Genomic DNA, 24,617 nt, shown 5'->3' with positions numbered 1-24,617 from the left:
AGAGACAGAGACAGTCTAACATAGTTAAGGGGAAACAGAGACAGAGACAGTCTAACAGAGTTAAGAGGAGACAGAGACAGAGACAGTCTAACAGAGTTAAGGGGAGACAGAGACAGAGACAGTCTAACAGAGTTAAGGGGAGACAGAGACAGAGACAATTTAACAGAGTTAAGGGGAGACAGAGAAAGAGACAGTCTAACAGAGTTAAGGGGAGACAGAGACAGAGACAGTTTAACATAGTTAAGGGGAGACAGAGACAGAGACAGTCTAACAGGGTTAAGGGGAGACAGAGACAGTTTAACAGGGTTAATGGGAGACAGAGACAGTTTAACAGAGTTAAGAGGAGACAGAGACAGAGACAGTCTAACAGGGTTAAGGGGAGACAGAGACAGTTTAACAGAGTTAAGGGGAGACAGAGACAGTTTAACAGAGTTAAGGGGAGACAGAGACAGTTTAACAGGGTTAAGGGGAGACAGAGACAGTCTAACAGAGTTAAGAGGAGACAGAGACAGTTAAACAGAGTTAAGGGGAGACAGAGACAGTTTAACAGAGTTAAGGGGAGACAGAGACATAGACAGTTGAACAGAGTTAAGGGGAGACAGAGACAGAGACAGTTTAACAGAGTTAAGGGGAGACAAAGACAGTTTAACAGGGTTAAGGGGAGAAAGAGACAGAGACAGTTGAACAGAGTTAAGGGGAGACAGAGACAGAGACAGTCTAACAGAGTTAAGGGGAGACAGCGACAGTTTAACAGAGTTAAGGGGAGACAGAGACAGTTTAACAGAGTTAAGGGGAGACAGAGACAGAGACAGTCTAACAGAGTTAAGGGGAGACAGATACAGAGACAGTCTAACAGAGTTAAGGGGAGACAGAGACAGAGACAGTCTAACAGAGTTAAGGGGAGAAAGAGACAGAGACAATTTAACAGAGTTTAGCAGAGTTAAGGGGAGACAGACACAGAGACAGAGACAGTTTAACAGAGTTAAGAGGAGACAGAGACAGAGACAGTTTAACAGAGTTAAGGGGATACAGAGACAGAGACAGTTTAACAGAGTTAAGGGGAGACAGAGACAGTTTAACAGAGTTAAGGGGAGACAGAGACAGTTTAACAGAGTTAAGGGGAGACAGAGACAGAGACAGTCTAACATAGTTAAGGGGAAACAGAGACAGAGACAGTCTAACAGAGTTAAGAGGAGACAGAGACAGTCTAACAGAGTTAAGGGGAGATAGAGACAGGGACAGTCTAACAGAGTTAAGGGGAGACAGAGACAGAGACAATTTAACAGAGTTAAGGGGAGACAGAGAAAGAGACAGTCTAACAGAGTTAAGGGGAGACAGAGACAGTTTAACATAGTTAAGGGGAGACAGAGACAGAGACAGTCTAACAGGGTTAAGGGGAGACAGAGACAGTTTAACAGGGTTAATGGGAGACAGAGACAGTTTAACAGAGTTAAGAGGAGACAGAGACAGAGACAGTCTAACAGGGTTAAGGGGAGACAGAGACAGTTTAACAGAGTTAAGGGGAGACAGAGACAGTTTAACAGGGTTAAGGGGAGACAGAGACAGAGACAGTCTAACAGAGTTAAGCGGAGACAGAGACAGTTTAACAGAGTTAAGGGGAGACAGAGACAGTTTAACAGAGTTAAGGGGAGACAGAGACAGAGACAGTTGAACAGAGTTAAGGGGAGACAGAGACAGAGACAGTTTAACAGAGTTAAGGGGAGACAAAACAGTTTAACAGGGTTAAGGGGAGACAGAGACAGTTTAACAGGGTTAATGGGAGAAAGAGACAGAGACAGTTGAACAGAGTTAAGGGGAGACAGAGACAGAGACAGTCTAACAGAGTTAAGGGGAGACAGCGACAGTTTAACAGAGTTAAGGGGAGACAGAGACAGTTTAACAGAGTTAAGGGGAGACAGAGACAGAGACAGTCTAACAGAGTTAAGGGGAGACAGAGACAGAGACAGTCTAACAGAGTTAAGGGGAGACAGAGACAGAGACAGTCTAACAGAGTTAAGGGGAGAAAGAGACAGAGACAATTTAACAGAGTTTAGCAGAGTTAAGGGGAGACAGACACAGAGACAGTTTAACAGGGTTAAGGGGAGACAGAGACAGAGACAGTCTAACAGAGTTAAGCGGAGACAGAGACAGTTTAACAGAGTTAAGGGGAGACAGAGACAGTTTAACAGAGTTAAGGGGAGACAGAGACAGAGACAGTTGAACAGAGTTAAGGGGAGACAGAGACAGAGACAGTTTAACAGAGTTAAGGGGAGACAAAACAGTTTAACAGGGTTAAGGGGAGACAGAGACAGTTTAACAGGGTTAATGGGAGAAAGAGACAGAGACAGTTGAACAGAGTTAAGGGGAGACAGAGACAGAGACAGTCTAACAGAGTTAAGGGGAGACAGCGACAGTTTAACAGAGTTAAGGGGAGACAGAGACAGTTTAACAGAGTTAAGGGGAGACAGAGACAGAGACAGTCTAACAGAGTTAAGGGGAGACAGAGACAGAGACAGTCTAACAGAGTTAAGGGGAGACAGAGACAGAGACAGTCTAACAGAGTTAAGGGGAGAAAGAGACAGAGACAATTTAACAGAGTTTAGCAGGGTTAAGGGGAGACAGACACAGAGACAGTTTAACAGAGTTAAGGGGAGACAGAGACAGAGACAGTTTAACAGAGTTAAGGGGATACAGAGACAGAGACAGTTTAACAGAGTTAAGGGGAGACAGAGACAGTTTAACAGAGTTAAGGGGAGACAGAGACAGTTTAACAGAGTTAAGGGGAGACAGAGACAGAGACAGTTTAACAGGGTTAAGGGGAGACAGAGACAGTTTAACAGGGTTAATGGGAGACAGAGACAGAGACAGTTTAACAGAGTTAAGGGGAGACAGAGACAGTTTAACAGGGTTAAGGGGAGACAGAGACAGTTTAACAGAGTTAAGGGGAGACAGAGACAGTTTAACAGAGTTAAGGGGAGACAGAGACAGAGACAGAGACAGTTTAACAGAGTTAAGGGGAGACAGAGACAGAGACAGTTTAACAGGGTTAAGGGGAGACAGAGACAGTTTAACAGGGTTAATGGGAGACAGAGACAGTTTAACAGAGTTAAGGGGAGACAGAGACGGAGACAGTTTAACAGAGTTAAGGGGAGACAGAGACAGTTTAACAGGGATAAGGGGAGACAGAGACGGAGACAGTTTAACAGAGTTAAGGGGAGACAGAGACAGAGACAGTCTAACAGAGTTAAGGGGAGACAGAGACAGAGACAGTCTAACAGAGTTAAGGGGAGACAGAGACAGTTTAACAGGGTTAAGGGGAGACAGAGACAGTTTAACAGAGTTAAGGGGAGACAGAGACAGTTTAACAGAGTTAAGGGGAGACAGATACAGAGACAGTTGAACAGAGTTAAGGGGAGACAGAGACAGTTTAACAGGGTTAAGGGGAGACAGAGACAGTTTAACAGAGTTAAGGGGAGACAGAGACAGTTTAACAGAGTTAAGGGGAGACAGATACAGAGACAGTTGAACAGAGTTAAGGGGAGACAGAGACAGTCTAACAGAGTTAAGGGGAGACAGAGACAGAGACAGTTTAACAGAGTTAAGGGGAGACAGTCTAACAGAGTTAAGGGGAGACAGAGACAGAGACAGTTTAACAGAGTTAAGGGGAGACAGAGACAGTTTAACATAATTAATGGGAGACAGAGACAGAGACAGTTTAACAGAGTTAAGGGGAGACAGAGACAGAGACAGTTTAACAGAGTTAAGAGGAGACAGAGACAGAGACAATTTAACAGGGTTACGGAGAGACAGAGACAGAGACAGTCTAACAGAGTTAAGGGGAGACAGAGACAGTTTAACAGAGTTAAGGGGAGACAGAGACAGTTGAACAGAGTTAAGGGGAGACAGAGACAGAGACAGTTGAACAGAGTTAAGGGGAGACAGAGACAGTTGAACAGAGTTAAGGGGAGACAGAGACAGTTTAACAGAGTTAAGGGGAGACAGAGACAGTTTAACAGAGTTAAGGGGAGACAGAGACAGTCTAACAGAGTTAAGGGAAGACAGAGACAGTTTAACAGAGTTAAGGGGAGACAGAGACAGAGACAGTCTAACAGAGTTAAGGGGAGACTGAGACAGTTTAACAGAGTTAAGGGGAGACAGAGACAGAGACAGTTTAACAGGGTTAAGGGGAGACAGAGACAGTTTAACAGAGTTAAGGGGAGACAGAGACAGAGACAGTCTAACAGAGTTAAGGGGAGACAGAGACGGAAACAGTCTAACAGAGTTAAGGGGAGACAGAGACAGTTTAACAGAGTTAAGGGGAGACAGATACAGAGACAGTTGAACAGAGTTAAGGGGAGACAGAGACAGTCTAACAGAGTTAAGGGGAGACAGAGACAGAGACAGTTTAACAGAGTTAAGGGGAGACAGTCTAACAGAGTTAAGGGGAGACAGAGACAGAGACAGTTTAACAGAGTTAAGGGGAGACAGAGACAGTTTAACATAATTAATGGGAGACAGAGACAGAGACAGTTTAACAGAGTTAAGGGGAGACAGAGACAGAGACAGTTTAACAGAGTTAAGAGGAGACAGAGACAGAGACAATTTAACAGGGTTACGGAGAGACAGAGACAGAGACAGTCTAACAGAGTTAAGGGGAGACAGAGACAGTTTAACAGAGTTAAGGGGAGACAGAGACAGTTGAACAGAGTTAAGGGGAGACAGAGACAGAGACAGTTGAACAGAGTTAAGGGGAGACAGAGACAGTTGAACAGAGTTAAGGGGAGACAGAGACAGTTTAACAGAGTTAAGGGGAGACAGAGACAGTTTAACAGAGTTAAGGGGAGACAGAGACAGTCTAACAGAGTTAAGGGAAGACAGAGACAGTTTAACAGAGTTAAGGGGAGACAGAGACAGAGACAGTCTAACAGAGTTAAGGGGAGACTGAGACAGTTTAACAGAGTTAAGGGGAGACAGAGACAGAGACAGTTTAACAGGGTTAAGGGGAGACAGAGACAGTTTAACAGAGTTAAGGGGAGACAGAGACAGAGACAGTCTAACAGAGTTAAGGGGAGACAGAGACGGAAACAGTCTAACAGAGTTAAGGGGAGACAGAGACAGTTTAACAGAGTTAAGGGGAGACAGAGACAGTTTAACAGAGTTAAGGGGAGACATAGACAGTTTAACAGAGTTACGGGGAGACAGAGACAGAGACAGTTTAACAGAGTTAAGGGAAGACAGAGACAGTTTAACAGAGTTAAGGGGAGACAGAGACAGAGACAGTCTAACAGAGTTAAGGGGAGACAGAGACGGAAACAGTCTAACAGAGTTAAGGGGAGACAGAGACAGTTTAACAGAGTTAAGGGGAGACAGAGACAGTTTAACATAGTTAAGGGGAGACAGAGACAGTTTAACAGAGTTACGGGGAGACAGAGACAGAGACAGTTTAACAGAGTTAAGGGAAGACAGAGACAGTTTAACAGAGTTAAGGGGAGACAGAGACAGTTTAACAGAGTTAAGGGGAGACAGAGACAGTTTAACAGAGTTAAGGGGAGACAGAGACAGAGACAGTCTAACAGAGTTAAGGGGAGACAGAGACGGAAACAGTCTAACAGAGTTAAGGGGAGACAGAGACAGTTTAACAGAGTTAAGGGGAGACAGAGACAGTTTAACAGAGTTAAGGGGAGACAGAGACAGTTTAACAGAGTTACGGGGAGACAGAGACAGAGACAGTTTAACAGAGTTAAGGGAAGACAGAGACAGTTTAACAGAGTTAAGGGGAGACAGAGACAGTTTAACAGAGTTAAGGGGAGACAGTAATGTAAAAAAAAATATGTAAATAGATTTTATTTTTGCATTTTCCAATTAAGAACATTCAAAACAAAAATCTCTCTCTCTCTCTCTTTCTCTCTCTCTCTCTCTGTCTCTCTCTCCCACGCTCTCTCTCTCTTTCTCTCTCTCTCTCTCTCTCTCCCCCCCACTCTCTCTCACACACACTCTCTCTCTCTCTCCCACCCCTCTCTCTCACTCTCTCTCTACCACCTCTCTCTCTCTCTCCCCTGACCCGCCAAACCGCGCTTCTTAACACCTGCCTCGCTTAACCTTGAAAAGCCGGTCGCACCAATGTGTAGGAGGAAACACTGTTCAACTGACAATGGGTATCAGCCTGCAGGTGCCCGGCCCGCCACAAGGAGTCGCTAGAGCGCAATGAGTCATGTAAAGCCCCCCCCCCCCCCCCCCCCAGGCAAAACCCTCCCCAGCCAAGAAGTAGTGCACCTGATTCAACGCGGGGTAGATTCTATTTTAAGAAGAGGTGTTGAGAAGCTGTTACCTAACCCTCTTCATGTTGGTAGCCAGCTGTTAAGCCATGGAAACACACACACACAGAGCATGTCCTTGACACACAGCCTTATGGGTAATTCTGGGAGAAATCAGTAGCCTTGCCAATCAGATCATGTGGCACTACTGTCCAGTAAACTAAATGAGATGGCTTTAATCACCAGCGCGCACAGACACACACACACGTGTGTGTGCACGTTGAGCGTGGATCCAGTGTTAATTAAGAAATTATTTTGTTTTGTTTTTTTGTGATATATTGGACTGTGTTGTAGTAGACGTTGTCATGCAAGAAGACAACGATATATTGGACTGTGTTGTAGTAGACGTTGTCATGCAAGAAGACAACGATATATTGGACTGTGTTGTAGTAGACGTTGTCATGCTAGAAGACAACGATATATTGGACTGTGTTGTAGTAGACGTTGTCATGCAAGAAGACAATGATATATTGGACTGTGTTGTAGTAGACGTTGTCATGCAAGAAGACAACGATATATTGGACTGTGTTGTAGTAGACGTTGTCATGCAAGAAGACATGCTGCCTCTCTATGCTCTGATGTGTCAACAACCACCTCTCAGACTAAACAGACACATGTAGTAAACCTGGTGGGATTGTAACCGACAGGCTGAATTTAACCCGATCCTGCAGATTACCGCAGAATTTATTCAAATGCTGCTAACAGAAGATAACATGCACCAGAGGGCCGAAATAAGCTTGATTGCAACGAGTCAAGTGGTGATGATACCAGACATCTCCTAGTTACTGTGTCTAGTGATGATGATACCAGACATCTCCTAGTTACTGTGTCTAGTGATGATGATACCCAGACATATCCTAGTTACTGTGTCAAGTGGTGATGATACCAGACATCTCCTAGTTACTGTGATTAGTGATGATGATACCCAGACATCTCCTAGTTACTGTGTCAAGTGGTGATGATACCAGACATCTCCTTGTTACTGTGTCAAGTGGTGATGATACCCAGACATATCCTAGTTACTGTGTCTAGTGGTGATGATACCCAGACATCTCCTTGTTACTGTGTCAAGTGGTGATGATACCCAGACATATCCTAGTTACCGTGTCTAGTGGTGATGATACCCAGACATCTCCTTGTTACTGTGTCAATGTAACAGTTGTTGAAGTACTATGTGAATTTCACCAGGTTCATATATCAATATGTTGTGTTGATTTGTTATGCATGCCTGCATCCTGGGAGAAGGGGAGTGTGTACTTACGTTTTGCCCGGCGTGCTCGTGCTCAAATCATTTTGATGCACTGAGAGAGGTAGGCACGCTTTTTCTGTCTTCAGAAAAGTTTGATTCTTTTAAGTACAAAGTCATACACACAATGTTTTGTTCATGAATAATGATGTATATTTAGAGGTTACTCATAAATGGATGGTATTGTTAAGATGCACTTGTAATTGTACTTTTTAGGACGATATCAATATTCTGAATTCAACATGTGGTTAATAGCTAGCTAAGGTATTAGCAGGCTATTGTATGTGTGAACGATGGCTAGCTCCTCGAATGATCCCAGTCCCTCCTATTGTGCATCTGTTGTAGAAAGAGGCGACGATTCTCAGAACAGATGTGCTCTACAAATGTTTTATTTCCTTTTGGATGCAGGTATGTGGTTTTATCAATGTAAAATATGTTATGTATAATAAGGAGAGAGTGTATTAATTTTTGTATTTAAAATCATTTTGATGCACTGAGAGAGAAAGAGGCGACGATTCTCAGAACAGATGTGCTCTACAAATGTTTTATTTCCTTTTGGATGCAGATGCAAGATGCAGAGAGTCAGTTCTGCTTGATTAAAACTACCTGATCTCCAAAGTCCACGTTTATGGTCTCTATCAACCACACACAACGCAGAGTTACAGCGGTGTAGTATAGCACCGGCTACATCAAGTGGTGATGATACCCAGACATATCCTTGTTACTGTGTCTAGTGGTGATGATACCCATACATCTCCTTGTTACTGTGTCTAGTGGTGATGATACCCAGACATCTCCTTGTTACTGTGTCTAGTGGTGATGATACCCATACATCTCCTTGTTACTGTGTCAAGTGGTGATGATACCCAGACATATCCTAATTACTGTGTCTAGTGGTGATGATGATACCCCGACATCTCATTGTTACTGTGTCTGAACAAACGCTGTAAATACTACCTATAGTGGCTAGAAAAAGTATGTGTCACGCCCTGACCATAGTTTACTTTGTATTTTCTATGTTTTGATTGGTCAGGGTGTGATCTGAGTGGGCATTCTATGTTTCATGTCTTGTTTGTCTATTTCTATGTTCAGCCTGATATGGTTCTCAGTCAGAGGCAGGTGTTCGTCATTGTCTCTGATTGGGAACCATATTTAGGTAGCCTGGGTTTCACTGTGTGTTTGTGGGTGATTGTTCCTGTCTATGTGTTTTCACCAGATAGGCTGTTTAGGTTTTCGTTACGTTCATTACGTTCTTCATTTTGTAGTACTTGTATTGATTCGTGTTTTACATTTGTTCATTAAAACATGGATTGCAATAGACACGCCGCATTTTGGTCCGACTCTCCTTCTCACGAAGAAAACCGTTACAGTATGTGAACCCTTTGGAGTTACCTGGATTTCTGCATAAATTGGTCATCAAATTTGATCTGAACTTCATCTATGTCACAACAATAGACAAACACAGTCTGCTTAATCTAATAGCACACAAATGATTGTATTTTTCTTGTCTATATTGTATACATAATTTAAACATTCACAGTGTAGGTTGGGAAAAGTATGTGAACCCCTAGGCTAATGACTTCTCCAAAAGCTAATTGGAGTCAGGAGTCAGCTAACCTGGAGTCCAATCAATGAGATAAGATTGGAGATGTTGGGTAGAGCTTCCTTGCCCTGTAAAAAACACTCACAAAATGTGAGTTTGCTATTCACAAGAAGCATTTCCTTGATGTGAACAATGCCTCAAACAAAACAAATCTCAGAAGACCTAAGATTAAAAACCTCTCTAGGATATGTGGGACGGTAGCTTCCCACCTGGCCAACATCCAGTGAAATTGCAGAGCGCCAAATTCAAAATACAGAAATGCACATAATAAGACAAAATATACAAGTGTTATACATTGGTTTAAAGATGAACTTCTTGTTAATCCAACCAAGATGTCAGATTTCAAAAATGCTTTACGGTGAAAGCATATCATGCAATTATCTGAGAACAGCACCCAGCAAACAAATCATTACACACAGTTACCAGCCAAGTAGAGGAGTTACACAAGTCAGAAATAGCAATAAAATTAATCACTTACCTTTGATGATCTTCATATGGTTGCACTCACAAGACTCCCATTTACTCAATTAATGTTTGTTTTGTTCGATAAAGTCCCTGTTTATATCCAAAAACCTCAGTTTTGTACACACGTTTTGTTCAGTAATCCACAGGCTCAAACGATAAATGGAGAAAGTTCAGAGAAAGTTCAGCACTGTTGCTACTCTCCTTAGGAGTGGCCGTCCTGCAAAGGTGACTGCAAGAAGAATCGTAGAGTGTCAGTTAACCTCTTGAAACTAGGGGGCACTATTTTAATTTTGGGAAAAATAACATTCTCAAAGTATGTGAAGGGTTGAAGCTCATTGGCAATGGAGTCGTTTTTTATTTTTCCCCCTTTCCCCTCAGGCTTGTTTAATGAAAATGCTTGTAAGTAATATTCTATTAAGTTGGGACTTAGTCTCAAATGGGAGGAAACGTGGTGGAAAATGTATTGATAGACATCATATGACTGTTTTTATGCTGATACAAACTGGTCTTGTGTGACTTAGTCGTATAGACAAGAGCCGTTTTGGGTGCAACCGTAGTATGTGACATCCTGTATTCACATTCTGCACAAACTTTGCTGTGTGGAAACTTACAGGAAGGAACAGACAATGGTGGCAATGTGAGCTATTTTAATCTGCACAGTGAAGCTAAATCACTTTTTACACACCATGTTCCGCCCCTGTTTCCACACATCTGCCAAACTGCCACATAGATAAAAGAGGTTGTTCTTTTCTATAAAAGCTGAGAGCCAACTCTGTTCATTGGGATTTTAACTCTGCACTATTGAGTGATTGTTATTAACAGCTACATTTTTGCAAATCTTATGATAAAGTTGTTGTTTGAAGAATCTACAGTATTTCTTCCTTACGGATTAGAATTTCCACAACAAACATACGACAAATATACTTTAAGTGAGCAGGCGACACTCACCAAAAATCCATCCATATCCTTCCTGTAGATGGCGCATAGGCCAACATTACTGTTCCGCAGAACGAACGAGTCGTGCATTCCACCTGGCCACCACATTCAGCAGCTTGTATGGAAATCTAATCATTTTCACCTGTCCTTGTTATTGTCTCCAACCCCCCAGGTGCCGCTTGTTATCCATTGGTGCTCCTGCCTTTTCTTTTCTCTTTTACTAGTCCTACCGGTTTTGACCCTTCTGCCTGCCCTGACCTTGAGCCTGTCTGCCACTCTGTTCCCTCTTGGACTCTGTACACGCCTGCCTGACCTTTCTGCCTGCCCTGACCTCGAGCCTGCCTTCCACTCTGTTCCCTCCTGAACTCTGATCTGGTTTTGACCTTTTGCCTGTCCACAACCATTCTCTTGCCTTCCCCTTTTGGATTGTTAATAAATATAAAAGACTCAAACCATCTGTCTCCCGTGTCTGCATCTGGGTCTCGCCTTGTGCCCTTATAATACCCATCGGCAAGATGTTGCAAAAAAAAAACTGTGGGTGGATAGCACTTTGATGTTCTCCTGAAAGGGATGTGTTTGCCTTTCTAAAGTAGGTCTCTCTCCTTCGCCTCTAATTTAACAAATTACTTTATATGGATTATTATCGTTATAAATGCACTTGATGCGGTCAAATTTTATATTTCCTGTCAAGACATGTTGCATGAATTCACAATGAAAAATGCGATTAAATAGAAAAATAATTGAATTATTAGGCTCACAATTTCACACATTTTCAACATATATTTTCCCCCGTTCTACGCTTGACAAACAGTTCCCTCATTCCGCCACTTGGCACTGTGCGTACACATGGTCAAGGCTGTGAGTCAATTTACGCACACTCTCACAAGGAAATGTTGACACAAATCAATCTCACACTCTCAAGGAAATGTTTACACAGATCAATCTCACACTCTCAAGGAAATGTTTACACAGATCAATCTCACACTCTCAAGGAAATGTTCACACAAATCAATCTCACACTCTCAAGGAAATGTTTACACAAATCAATCTCACACTCTCAAGGAAATGTTTACACAGATCAATCTCACACTCTCAAGGAAATGATCCCACGTGTGCTCGATAAATTACGCCCCACTGTAACGCTGGTGACAGGTCTAACGCTGGTGACAGGTCTAATGCTGGTGACAGGTCTAATGCTGGTGACAGGTCTAATGCTGGTGACAGGTCTAATGCTGGTGACAGGTCTAATGCTGGTGACAGGTCTAATGCTGGTGACAGGTCTAATGCTGGTGACAGGTCTAATGCTGGTGACAGGTCTAATGCTGGTGACAGGTCTAATGTTGTCTTCCAGCCAACTGTAACGCTGGTGACAGGTCTAATGTTGTCTTCCAGCCAACTGTAATGCTGGTGACAGGTCTAATGTTGTCTTCCAGCCAACTGTAACGCTGGTGACCGGTCTAATGTTGTCTTCCAGCCAACTGTAACACTGGTGACAGGTCTAATGTTGCCTTCCAGCCAACTGTAACGCTGGTGACAGGTCTAATGTTGTCTTCCAGCCAACTGTAATGCTGGTGACAGGTCTAATGTTGTCTTCCAGCCAACTGTAACGCTGGTGACCGGTCTAATGTTGTCTTCCAGCCAACTGTAACACTGGTGACAGGTCTAATGTTGCCTTCCAGCCAACTGTAACGCTGGTGACAGGTCTAATGCTGGTGACAGGTCTAATGTTGTCTTCCAGCCAACTGTAACGCTGGTGACAGGTCTAATGCTGGTGACAGGTCTAATGTTGTCTTCCAGCCAACAGTAACGCTGGTGACAGGTCTAATGTTGTCTTCCAACCAACTGTAACACTGGTGACAGGTCTAATGTTGCCTTCCAGCCAACTGTAACGCTGGTGACAGGTCTAATGCTGGTGACAGGTCTAATGTTGTCTTCCAGCCAACTGTAACGCTGGTGACAGGTCTAATGTTGTCTTCCAGCCAACTGTAACTCTGGTGACAGGTCTAATGTTGTCTTCCAGCCAACTGTAATGCTGGTGACAGGTCTAATGTTACCTTCCAGCCAACTGTAATGCTGGTGACAGGTCTAATGTTGCCTTCCAGCCAACTGTAACGCTGGTGACAGGTCTAATGTTGTCTTCCAGCCAACTGTAACACTGGTGACAGGTCTAATGTTGTCTTCCAGCCAACTGTAATGCTGGTGACAGGTCTAATGTTGCCTTCCAGCCAACTGTAACGCTGGTGACAGGTCTAATGCTGGTGACAGGTCTAATGTTGCCTTCCAGCCAACTGTAATGCTGGTGACAGGTCTAATGTTGTATTCCAGTCAACTGTAACACTGGTGACAGGTCTAATGTTGCCTTCCAGCCAACTGTAACGCTGGTGACAGGTCTAATGTTGCCTTCTTCCAGCCAACTGTAACACTGGTGACAGGTCTAATGTTGTCTTCCAGCCAACTGTAACGCTGGTGACAGGTCTAATGTTGCCTTCTTCCAGCCAACTGTAACACTGGTGACAGGTCTAATGTTGCCTTCCAGCCAACTGTAACGCTGGTGACAGGTCTAATGCTGGTGACAGGTCTAATGTTGCCTTCCAGCCAACTGTAACGCTGGTGACAGGTCTAATGTTGTCTTCCAGCCAACTGTAATGCTGGTGACAGGTCTAATGTTGTCTTCCAGCCAACTGTAACGCTGGTGACAGGTCTAATGCAGGTCTAATGTTGTCTTCCAGCCAACTGTAACTCTGGTGACAGCTCTAATGTTGTCTTCCAGCCAACTGTAACGCTGGTGACATGTCTAATGTTGCCTTCCAGCCAACTGTAATGCTGGTGACAGGTCTAATGTTGTCTTCCAGCCAACTGTAACATTGGTGACAGTTCTAATGCAGGTCCATGTGGATGGATGAGTAATGAATCGGCCAGGACGAGCAGATCCAGCCGGTATCAGGTCAGATGCTCTTTAGAGTCCCTGGCATGTCTTCTGGATGAGGTACTCCAGCCAACTGTAACGCTGGTGACAGGTCTAATGTTGTCTTCCAGCCAACTGTAACGCTGGTGACAGGTCTAATGCTGGTGACAGGTCTAATGTTGTCTTCCAGCCAACAGTAACGCTGGTGACAGGTCTAATGTTGCCTTCTTCCAGCCAACTGTAACACTGGTGACAGGTCTAATGTTGTCTTCCAGCCAACTGTAATGCTGGTGACAGGTCTAATGTTGTCTTCCAGCCAACTGTAATGCTGGTGACAGGTCTAATGTTGCCTTCCAGCCAACTGTAACGCTGGTGACAGGTCTAATGCTGGTGACAGGTCTAATGTTGCCTTCCAGCCAACTGTAACGCTGGTGACAGGTCTAATGTTGTCTTCCAGCCAACTGTAATGCTGGTGACAGGTCTAATGTTGTCTTCCAGCCAACTGTAACGCTGGTGACAGGTCTAATGCAGGTCTAATGTTGTCTTCCAGCCAACTGTAACTCTGGTGACAGCTCTAATGTTGCCTTCCAGCCAACTGTAACGCTAGTGACAGGTCTAATGTTGTCTTCCAGCCAACTGTAACGCTGGTGACATGTCTAATGTTGCCTTCCAGCCAACTGTAATGCTGGTGACAGGTCTAATGTTGTCTTCCAGCCAACTGTAACATTGGTGACAGTTCTAATGCAGGTCCATGTGGATGGATGAGTAATGAATCGGCCAGGACGAGCAGATCCAGCCGGTATCAGGTCAGATGCTCTTTAGAGTCCCTGGCATGTCTTCTGGATGAGGTACTATAGAGGTTCTGTTGCCTTATGTAATTAATTACCTGATATAATTATATAGAAGGGTAGAAATTATTTGTGTTTGTCTCTCTCTCTGCTCCCCCCCCATTCTCCCTCTTCCCCCTTCCTCTCTCCCTCTCTTCTCCCCCCTCTCTCTCTCTTCTCATCTCTCCCTCTCTTCTCCCCTCTCTCTCTCTTCTCCCCTCTCTCTCTCTTCTCCCCTCTTTCTCTCTTCTCCCCTCTCTCTCTTCTCCCCATCTTTCTCTCTCTTCTCCCCTCTCTCTCTTCTCCCCTCTCTCTCTCTTCTTAACTCTCTCTGTCTGCTGTCTAACCATCTGTTCCTGTAGAGCTAGCATGAGTCACAGGCCAGATCTGAGCAATGGCATCTGGGTACCATGACCACCTGCCTGCCTGTTACTCTACAACTCAGATTTTCACCCCCAACCCTCTCTCTGCCTTTCCTGCCTGCCTGTACCTCCTACTGTAAATCTCCATACCTCTCTATATACCTCTCTATATACCTCTCTATGTACCGCTCTGTGTCTCTATATACCTCTCCACATACCTCTCCATATACCTCTCTATATACCTCTCCATATACCTCTCCATATACCTCTCCATATACCTCTCCATATACCTCTCCATATACCTCTCCATATACCTCTCTATATACCTCTCCATATACCTCTCCATATACCTCTCTATATACCTCTCCATATACCTCTCCGTATACCTCTCTGTATACCTCTCTATGTACCTCTCCATATACCTCTCTGTATACCTCTCTATGTACCTCTCCATATACCTCTCTATATACCTCTCTATGTACAGTTGAAGTCAGAAGTTTACATACACCTTAGCCAAATACATTTGACCTCTCTATATACCTCTGTACCTCTCTTTGAGGACAATACAGTGCCACTGACACGGCCCGCAACCAAAACCTTCGGACTCTCCTTCACTGCAGCCGAGGAAAACATTTAAACGTGTTAACCCTCGCAAGGCTGCAGGCCCAGACGGCATCCCCAGCCGGGTCCTCAGAGCATGCGCAGACCAGCTGGCTGGTGTGTTTACGGACATATTCAATCAATCCTGGCCATGCACGCCTCCAACTCAATCATCAAGTTTGCGGACGACACTACAGTGGTAGGCTTGATTACCAACAACGACGAGACGGCCTACAGGGAGGAGGTGAGGGCCCTCAGAGTGTGGTGTCAGGACAATAACCTCACACTCAACATCAACCAAACAAAGGAGATGATTGTGGACTACAGGAAACAGCAGAGGGAGCACCCCCTTATCCACATCGATGGGACAGTAGTGGAGAGGGTAGTAAGTTTTAAGTTCCTCGGCGTACACATCACGGACAAACTGAATTGGTCCACCTACACAGACAGCGTTGTGAAAACCTCAGGAGGCTGAAGAAATTTGGCTTGTCACCAAAAGCACTCACAAACTTCTACAGATGCACAATCGAGAGCATCCTGTCGGGCTGTATCACCGCCTGGTACGGCAACTGCTCCGCCCACAACTGTTAGGCTCTCCAGAGGGTAGTGAGGTCTGCACAACGCATCACCGGGGGCAAACTACCTGCCCTCCAGGACACCTACACCACCCGATGTCACAGGAAGGCCATAAAGATCATCAAGGACAACAACCACCCGAGCCACTGCCTGTTCACCCCGCTATCATCCAGAAGGCGAGGTCAGTACAGGTGCATCAAAGCTGGGACCGAGAGACTGAAAAACAGCTTATATCTCAAGGCCATCAGACTGTTAAACAGCCACCACTAACATTGAGTGGCTGCTGCCAACACACTGACTCAACTCCAGCCACTATAATAATGGGAATTGATGGAAATTGATGTAAAATATATCACTAGCCACTTTAAACAATGCTACTTAATATAATGTTTACATACCCTACATTACTCATCTCATATGTATATGTATATACTGTACTCTATATCATCTACTGCATCTTTATGTAATACATGTATCACTAGCCACTTTAAACTATGCCACTTTGTTTACATACTCATCTCATATGTATATACTGTACTCGATACCATCTACTGCATCTTGCCTATGCCGTTCTGTCCCATCACTCATTCATATATCTTTATGTACATATTCTTTATCCCTTTACACTTGTGTGTATGATGTAGTAGTTTTGGAATTGTTAGATTAGATTACTCGTTGGTTATTACTGCATTGTCGGAACTAGAAGCACAAGCATTTCGCTACCCTCGCATTAACATCTGCTAACCATGTGTATGTGACAAATACATTGGATTTGATTTGATTTGATATACTGTACTCTATACCATATATTGCATCTTGCCTATGCCGCACGGCCATCTCTCATCCATTTATTTATATGTACATATTCTTATTCCATCCCTGTACATTGTGTGAATAAGGTAGTCAATGTGAATTTGTTAGATTACTTGTTAGATATTACAGCACTAATCAAATCAATTGAAATCACATACACAAAGTTAGCAGATGTTAATGCAAGTGTAGCGAAATGCTTGTGCTTCTAGTTCCGAAAGTTCCGACAACCACGTCCCTGTGAAAAGAAATGTGTTTTTTGCCTATTTTAACCGCACACTTGTTGTTTGTGTACATGGATTTTATAATGCCGTATGTTTTTCTCCCAACACCACTTTCCATCCAATTGTATAGCAGACCCTCATGTCAAAGTGAGTCCAAAGCTTTTTTTTAAATCAACAAAGCATGAGAAAACTTTGCCTTTGTTTTGGTTTGTTTGGTTGTTAATTAGGATGTGCAGGGTGAATACGTGGTCTGTCGTATGTTAATTTGGTAAAAAGCCAATTTGACATTTGCTCAGTACATTGTTGTCATTGAGGAAATGTACGAGTCTGCTGTTAATGATAATGCAGAGGATTTCCCCAAGGTTACTGTTGACGCATATCCCACGGTAGTTGTTGGGGTTGAATTTGTCTCCACTTTTGTGGATTGGGATGATCAGTCCTTGGTTCCAAATATTGGGGAAGATGCCAGAGCTAAGGATGATGTTAAAGAGTTTTAGTATAGCCAATTGGAATTTGGGGTCTGTATATTTGAATATTTAATTTAGGATACCATCAACCCCATTGGCCATTTTGTGTGAGAGGGTTTGTATATTTGAATATTTAATTTAGGATACCATCAACCCCATTGGCCATTTTGTGTGAGAGGGTTTGTATATTTGAATATTTAATTTAGGATACCATCAACCCCATTTTGCATTTTGAGGGTTTGTATTTTGTTATTAATGGTTCATTCTAAGATTTGTATTTGATACATATGTTGTTGCTGTTTGTTCTTTGTTATAGGGCCAAAAAGATTGTAGAAGTGGTTTATCCATTCATCTCCGTTTTGGATAGATAACTCTTCGTGTTGTTGTTTGTTTGGAGTTTTCCAATTTTCCCAGAAGTGATTAGAGTCTATGGATTTTTTTTTTCTCCAGTAGTGTATTTCTGTATTGTTTTAGTGATTCACCATAGTGAAGGCTCAGGTTTTCTGGGTGTCTATGCTTTTGGTTGGATCGGTTTCTTAGGTTTTTGCATTCTTCATCAAACCATTTGTTATTGTTCATTTTCTTAGGTTGACCTGCTTGAAATGTTTAGATTTGATAGGGAAGCTCTCAGCTAAGAAGCTGAGAGCTCAAATATACTGATTAGGTTTTCTACTGCCAAGTTTACACCTTCACTATTACAGTGACATATTTTGTCCAGGAAATTTTCTAGAAGGGATTGAATTTGTTGTTGTCTAATAATTTATTGGTAGGTTTCTACACTATGTTCCATCTATAGCATTTCTTAATGTTACTCAGTTCCTTTGGCTTTGATGCCTCATTGAGTATTGCTCTGTTGAAGTAGACTGTGATTTTGCTGTGGTCTGATAAGGGTGTCAGTGGACTGACTGTGAATGCTCTGAGAGACTCTGGGTTGAGGTCAGTGATAAAGTAGTCTACAATAGTACTGCCAAGAGATGAGCTGTGGTATATACGGGGGGGTACAGGTACAGAGTCAAGGTAAGGGGCATCGGTTAGTTGAGGTACTTGAGGTAATATGTACATGTAGGTAGAGTTATTAAAGTGACTATGTATAGATATGTATAGCCATTTGATTACCTGTTCAGGAGTCTTATGGCTTTGGGGTAAAAGCTGTTTAGAAGCCTCTTGGACCTAGACTTGGTGCTCCGGTATCGCTTGCCGTGAGGTAGCAGAGAGAACAGTCTATGACTAGGGTGACTGGAGTCTTTGACAATTTTTAGGGCCTTCCTCTGACACCACCTGGTACAGAGGTCCTGGATGGAAGGATGCTTGGCCCCAGTAATGTATTGGGCCGTACGCACTACCCTCTGTAGGGCCTTGCTGTCGGAGTCTGAGCAGTTGCCGTACCAGGCAGTGATGCAACCAGTCAGGATGCTCTCGATGGTGCCTTGGGATGGAGAAGCTGTCATCGTTAAAGTATGGGGATTCTATTGGGGGAATATAGGTAGCATCTGTTGAGAAAATGTCCTTTTTCATTTCTAGCCAGATGTAAAATGTTCCTGTTTTGACTAATTTAATAGAGTGGGTCAGGTCTGATCTATACCAAATTCGCATACAACCTGAGTCCCTTCCCTGTTTCACACCTGGTAGTTTGGTGGATGAGTCTACAAGCTCTCTGTAACCTAGAGGGGAACCAGTGGGTCCGTATCCTCTATACCATGTTTCACACCTGGTAGTTTGGTGGATGGGTCTACCAGCTCTCTGTAACCTAGAGGACAACTACTGGGTCTGTTCCCTCTATACCCTGTTTCCCACCTGATAGTGTGGTGGATGGGACTACCAGCTCTCTGTAACCTAGAGGACAACCAGTCGGTCCGTATCCTCTATACCATGTTTCTTGTCGGGTGACAAAGTCTGTATTTCCAATTTATTTGATGAGGTCTGGGTTCCTGATCTTTAGGCCAAAAGCAGATGACCTCTGACCTTGTATATTCCATAATGAGATAGTAAAAGCTTTGTGTTCCATAAAGTGAGAGAAAATGGGAGGCAGGCTGGTTGCCACACACACACACACACAGGATCCCCTATCCCCCAATGGGACACTTGTATAGACATGAGTGACAGAGGGAGGGGTTAATATGGAGGGGAGGGGATAATAGGGAGGGCTAGGGTTAATAGGGAGGATTAATATGGAGGGTTAATAGGGAGGGTTTAATAGAGAGGGGAGGGGTTAATAGGGAGGGGTTAATAGGGAGGGGGGGTAATAGGGAGGGTTAATATGGAGGGTTAATAGGGAGGGGTTAATAGGGAGGGGAGGGGTTAATAGGGAGGGTTAATATGGAGGGTTAATAGGGAGGGGTTAATAGGGAGGGGAGGGGTTAATAGGGAGGGGAGGGGTGAATACGGAGGGGAGGGGTTAATAGGGAGGGATAATGGGGAGGGCTAGGGTTAATAGGGAGGATTAATATAGTTAGTAGGGAGGGATAATTAGGAAGGGTTAATAGGGAAGGGAGGGGTTAATAGGGAGGGTTAATATGGAGGGTTAATAGGGAGGGTTAATAGGGAGGGATAATGGGGAGGGTTAATAGGGAGGGTTATTATGGAGGGTTAATATGGAGGGTTAATAGTGTGTTAAATAGAGAAGAGGCTCAGTAGAGGTTATTGATTAGACAGATCAATCTAGTCCATGTGAACGTACTGTTAAATAGAGAAGAGGCTCAGTAGAGGTTATTGATTAGACAGATCAATCTAGTCCATGTGAACGTACTGTTAAATAGAGAAGAGGCTCAGTAGAGGTTATTGATTAGACAGATCAATCTAGTCCATGTGAACGTACTGTTAAATAGAGAAGAGGCTCAGTAGAGGTTATTGATTAGACAGATCAATCTAGTCCATGTGAACGTACTGTTAAATAGAGAAGAGGCTCAGTAGAGGTTATTGATTAGACAGATCAATCTAGTCCATGTGAACGTACTGTTAAATAGAGAAGAGGCTCAGTAGAGGTTATTGATCGGACAGATCAATCTAGTCCATGTGAACGTACTGTTAAATAGAGAAGAGGCTCAGTAGAGGTTATTGATCAGACAGATCAATCTAGTCCATGTGAACGTACTGTTAAATAGAGAAGAGGCTCAGTAGAGGTTATTGATTAGACAGATCAATCTAGTCCATGTGAACGTACTGTTAAATAGAGAAGAGGCTCAGTAGAGGTTATTGATCGGACAGATCAATCTAGTCCATGTGAACGTACTGTTAAATAGAGAAGAGGCTCAGTAGAGGTTATTGATCAGACAGATCAATCTAGTCCATGTGAACGTACTGTTAAATAGAGAAGAGGCTCAGTAGAGGTTATTGATTAGACAGATCAATCTAGTCCATGTGAACGTACTGTTAAATAGAGAAGAGGCTCAGTAGAGGTTATTGATTAGACAGATCAATCTAGTCCATGTGAACGTACTGTTAAATAGAGAAGAGGCTCAGTAGAGGTTATTGATCGGACAGATCAATCTAGTCCATGTGAACGTACTGTTAAATAGAGAAGAGGCTCAGTAGAGGTTATTGATCGGACAGATCAATCTAGTCCATGAGGACAGTAGAGCATGGTTATTGATTGGACAGATCAATCTAGTCCATGAGGACAGTAGAGCATGGTTATTGATTAGACAGATCAATCTAGTCCATGTGAACGTACTGTTAAATAGAGAAGAGGCTCAGTAGAGGTTATTGATCGGACAGATCAATCCATGTATCTATTTAACCTTTATTTAACTAGGCAAGTCAGTTAATAACCAATTCTCAGTTACAGTGATGGCCTGACCCGGACGACACTGGGCCAATTGTGCGCCATCCAATCACGGCCGGTTGTGATACAGCCTAGAATCGAACCAGGGTCTGTAGTGACGCCTCTTGCACAGAGATTCAGTGCCTTAGACCGCTGCGCCACTCAGGAGCCCATTGATCTAGTCCATGAGAACAGTAGAACATGGTTATTGATTATATGGTTATTGATTAGACAGATCAATTTAGTCCATGATAACAGTAGAGCATGGTTATTGATTAGACAGATCAATCTAGTCCATGAGGACAGTAGAACATGGTTATTGATTATATGGTTATTGATTAGACAGATCAATCTAGTCCATGAGGACAGTAGAGCATGGTTATTGATTATATGGTTATTGATTATATGGTTATTGATTAGACAGATCAGATTCTCCACTGACTGCTTTGTTTTCCATTCTACTCATGATTCACACACACCTGTCCAAACCTGTTACCTAATTATCAGACTTGGCTAAGACATTGATTACACACACACACACACACACACACACACACACACACACACACACACACACACACACACACACACACACACACACACACACACACACACTTATTTTTCATTATACAGGACTGGTACCTGTTCTAGTGTTTGTGTGTGTGTGTGTGTGTGTGTGTGTGTGTGTGTTGTATACAAAAAAAGTTCTATTTTCATCTCTGACACCATGTATTTCTCTTTTGTTCTCGCCCCCTCATTCTCTCTCTCTCTCTCTGATCGCCCAACATTCCCACTCCTCTCTCTCAAAATCCTTTCTCTCTCTCGGTCACCTCCTAATTCCCAAATCTCTCTCTCTCTCTCTCTCTCTCTCTCTCTCTCTCTTTCTCTCTGTCGCCCCCTAATTCCCTATCCTCTCTCTCTCTCTCTCTTTGTCTCTGTCGCCCCCTAATTCCCAATCCTCATCTCTCTCTCTCTCTCTCTCTCTCTTTCTCTCTCTCTATCTCTCTCTCTCTCTCGCTCTCTCTCTCTCTCTCTCTCTTTCTCTCTGTCGCCCCCTAATTCCCTATCCTCTCTCTCTCTCTCTCTTTGTCTCTGTCGCCCCCTAATTCCCAATCCTCATCTCTCTCTCTCTCTCTCTCTCTCTCTCTCTCTCTCTCTCTCTCACTCTAATCTCTTAACCCAATTCAATTTAAGGGGGTTTATTGGGAAACATATCTTTACATTGCCAAAATAAGAAAAATAGTTTATCAAATTCGAATTCTTTGTGGATCTGTGTAATCTGAGGGAAATATGTGTCTCTAATATGGTCATACATTGGGCAGGAGGTTAGGAAGTGCAGCTCAGTTTCCACCTCATTTTGTGGGCAGTGTGCACATAGCCTGTCTTCTCTTGAGAGCCATGTCTGCCTACGGCGGCCTTTCTCAATAGCAAGGCTATGCTCACTGAGTCTGTACATAGTCAAAGCTTTCCTTAAGTTTGGGTCAGTCACAGTGGTCAGGTATTCTGCCGCTGTGTACTCTCTGTGTAGGGACAAATAGCATTCTAGTTTGCTCTGTTTTTGTTAATTCTTTCCAATGTGTCAAGTAATTTTGTTTTCTCATGATTTGGTTGGATTGAATTGTGTTGCTGTCCTGGGGCTCTGTAGGGTGTGTTTGTGTTTGTGAACAGAGCCCCAGGACCAGCTTGCTTAGGGGACTCTTCTCCAGGTTCATCTCTCTGTAAGTGATGGCTTTGTTATGGAAGGTTTGGGAATCGCTTCCTTTTAGGTGGTTGTAGAATTTAACGTCTCTTTTCTGGATTTTGATAATTAGTGGGTATCGGTATCGGTAGTGGTTGGTGAGCGGACCCTAGACCTCACAACCCTAATTGGTACAGTTGAAGTCGGATGTTTACATATACTTAAATTGGAGTCATTAAAGCTAGTTTTTTAACCACTACACACATTTCTTGTTAACAAACTATAGTTTTGGCAAGTCGGTTAGGACATCTACTTTGTGCATGACACAAGTAATTTTTCCAACAATTGTTTACAGACAGATTATTTCACTTATAATTCACTGTATCACAATTCCAGTGGGTCAGAAGTTTAAATACACTAAGTTGACTGTGCCTTTAAACAGCTTGGAAAATTCCAGATTATGATGTCATGGCTTTAGAAGCTTCTGATAGGCTCCTTGCCCTCATTTGAGGCAATTGGAGGTGTACCTGTGGATGGATTTCAAGGCCTACCTTCAAACTCAGTGCTTCTTTGTTTGACATCATGGGAAAATCAAAAGAAATCAGCCAAGACCTCAGAGAAAAAAATGTAGACCTCCACAAGTCTGGTTCATCCTTGAGAGCAATTTCCAAATGCCTGAAGGTACCACTTTCATCTGTACAAACAATAGTACGCAAGTATAAACACCATGGGATCACGCAGCCGTCATACCGCTCAGGAAGGAGACGCGTTCTGTCTGCTAGAGATAAACGTACTTTGGTGCGAAAAGTGCAAATCAATCCCAGAACAACAGCAAAGGACCTTGTGAAGATGCTGGAGGAAACAGGCACAAAAGTATCTATATCCACAGTAAAACGAGTCCTATATCGACATGACCTGATAGGCCACTCAGCAAGGAAGAAGCCACTGCTCCAAAACCGCCATAAAAAAGCCAGACTACAGTTTGCAACTGCACATGGGGACAAAGATTTTATTTTTTTGAGAAATGTCTTCTGGTTGGATGAAACAAAAATAAAACTGTTTGGCCATAATGACCAATGTTTGGAGGAAAAAGGGGGAGGCTTGCAAGCCAAAGAACACCATCCCAACTGGGAAGCACGGGGGTGGCAGCATCATGTTGTGGGGGTGCTTTGCTGCAGGAGGGACTGGTGCACTTCACAAAATAGATGGTCATGATGAGGAAGCGAAAATTATGTGGATATATTGAAGCAACATCTCAAGACATCAGTCAGGAAGTTAAAGCTTGGTAACAAATGGGTCTTCCAAATGGACAATGACCCCAAGCATACTTCCAAAGTTGTGGCAAAATGGCTTAAGGGCAACAAAGTCAAGGTATTGGAGTGGCCATCACAAAGCCCTGACCTCAATCCTATAGAACATTTGTGGGCAGAACTGAAAAAGTGTGTGCGAGCAAGGAGGCCTACAAACCTGACTCAGTTACACCAGCTCTGTCAGGAGGAATGGGCCAAAATTCACCCAACTTATTGTGGGAAGTTGTGGAAGGCTACCTGAAACCTTTGACCCAAGTTAAACAATTTAAAGGCAATGCTACCAAATACTAATTGAGTGTATGTTAACTTCTAACCCACTGGGAATGTGATGAAAGAAATAAAAGCTGAAATAAATAATTCTCTCTACTATTATTTTGACATTTCACATTCTTAAAATAAAGTGGTGATCCTAACTGTCCTAAAATAGGGAATTTTTACGAGGATTAAATGTCAGTAATGGTGAGAAACTGACTTTAAATCTAGTTGTCTAAGGTGTATGTAAACCTCCGACTTCAACTGTATGTCAAATTTTAT

The 24,617-nt window shown here is 43.3% G+C and overlaps 1 protein-coding gene across 1 annotated transcript in view; it reads right to left on the bottom strand.

The window, feature by feature from the left end:
* The window catches only part of LOC139388243 (microtubule associated tumor suppressor candidate 2a), a 119,414-nt gene that overhangs the window by 39,222 nt on the left and 55,575 nt on the right, over positions 1–24,617 (bottom strand). The window lies entirely within an intron of this gene.

Source organism: Oncorhynchus clarkii, chromosome 29 (genome assembly GCF_045791955.1).
Source record: "Oncorhynchus clarkii lewisi isolate Uvic-CL-2024 chromosome 29, UVic_Ocla_1.0, whole genome shotgun sequence".
Taxonomy (NCBI): domain Eukaryota; kingdom Metazoa; phylum Chordata; class Actinopteri; order Salmoniformes; family Salmonidae; genus Oncorhynchus; species Oncorhynchus clarkii.
Note: the sequence above shows the minus strand (reverse complement) of the source record. Positions and strands in the feature narration are given on the sequence as shown.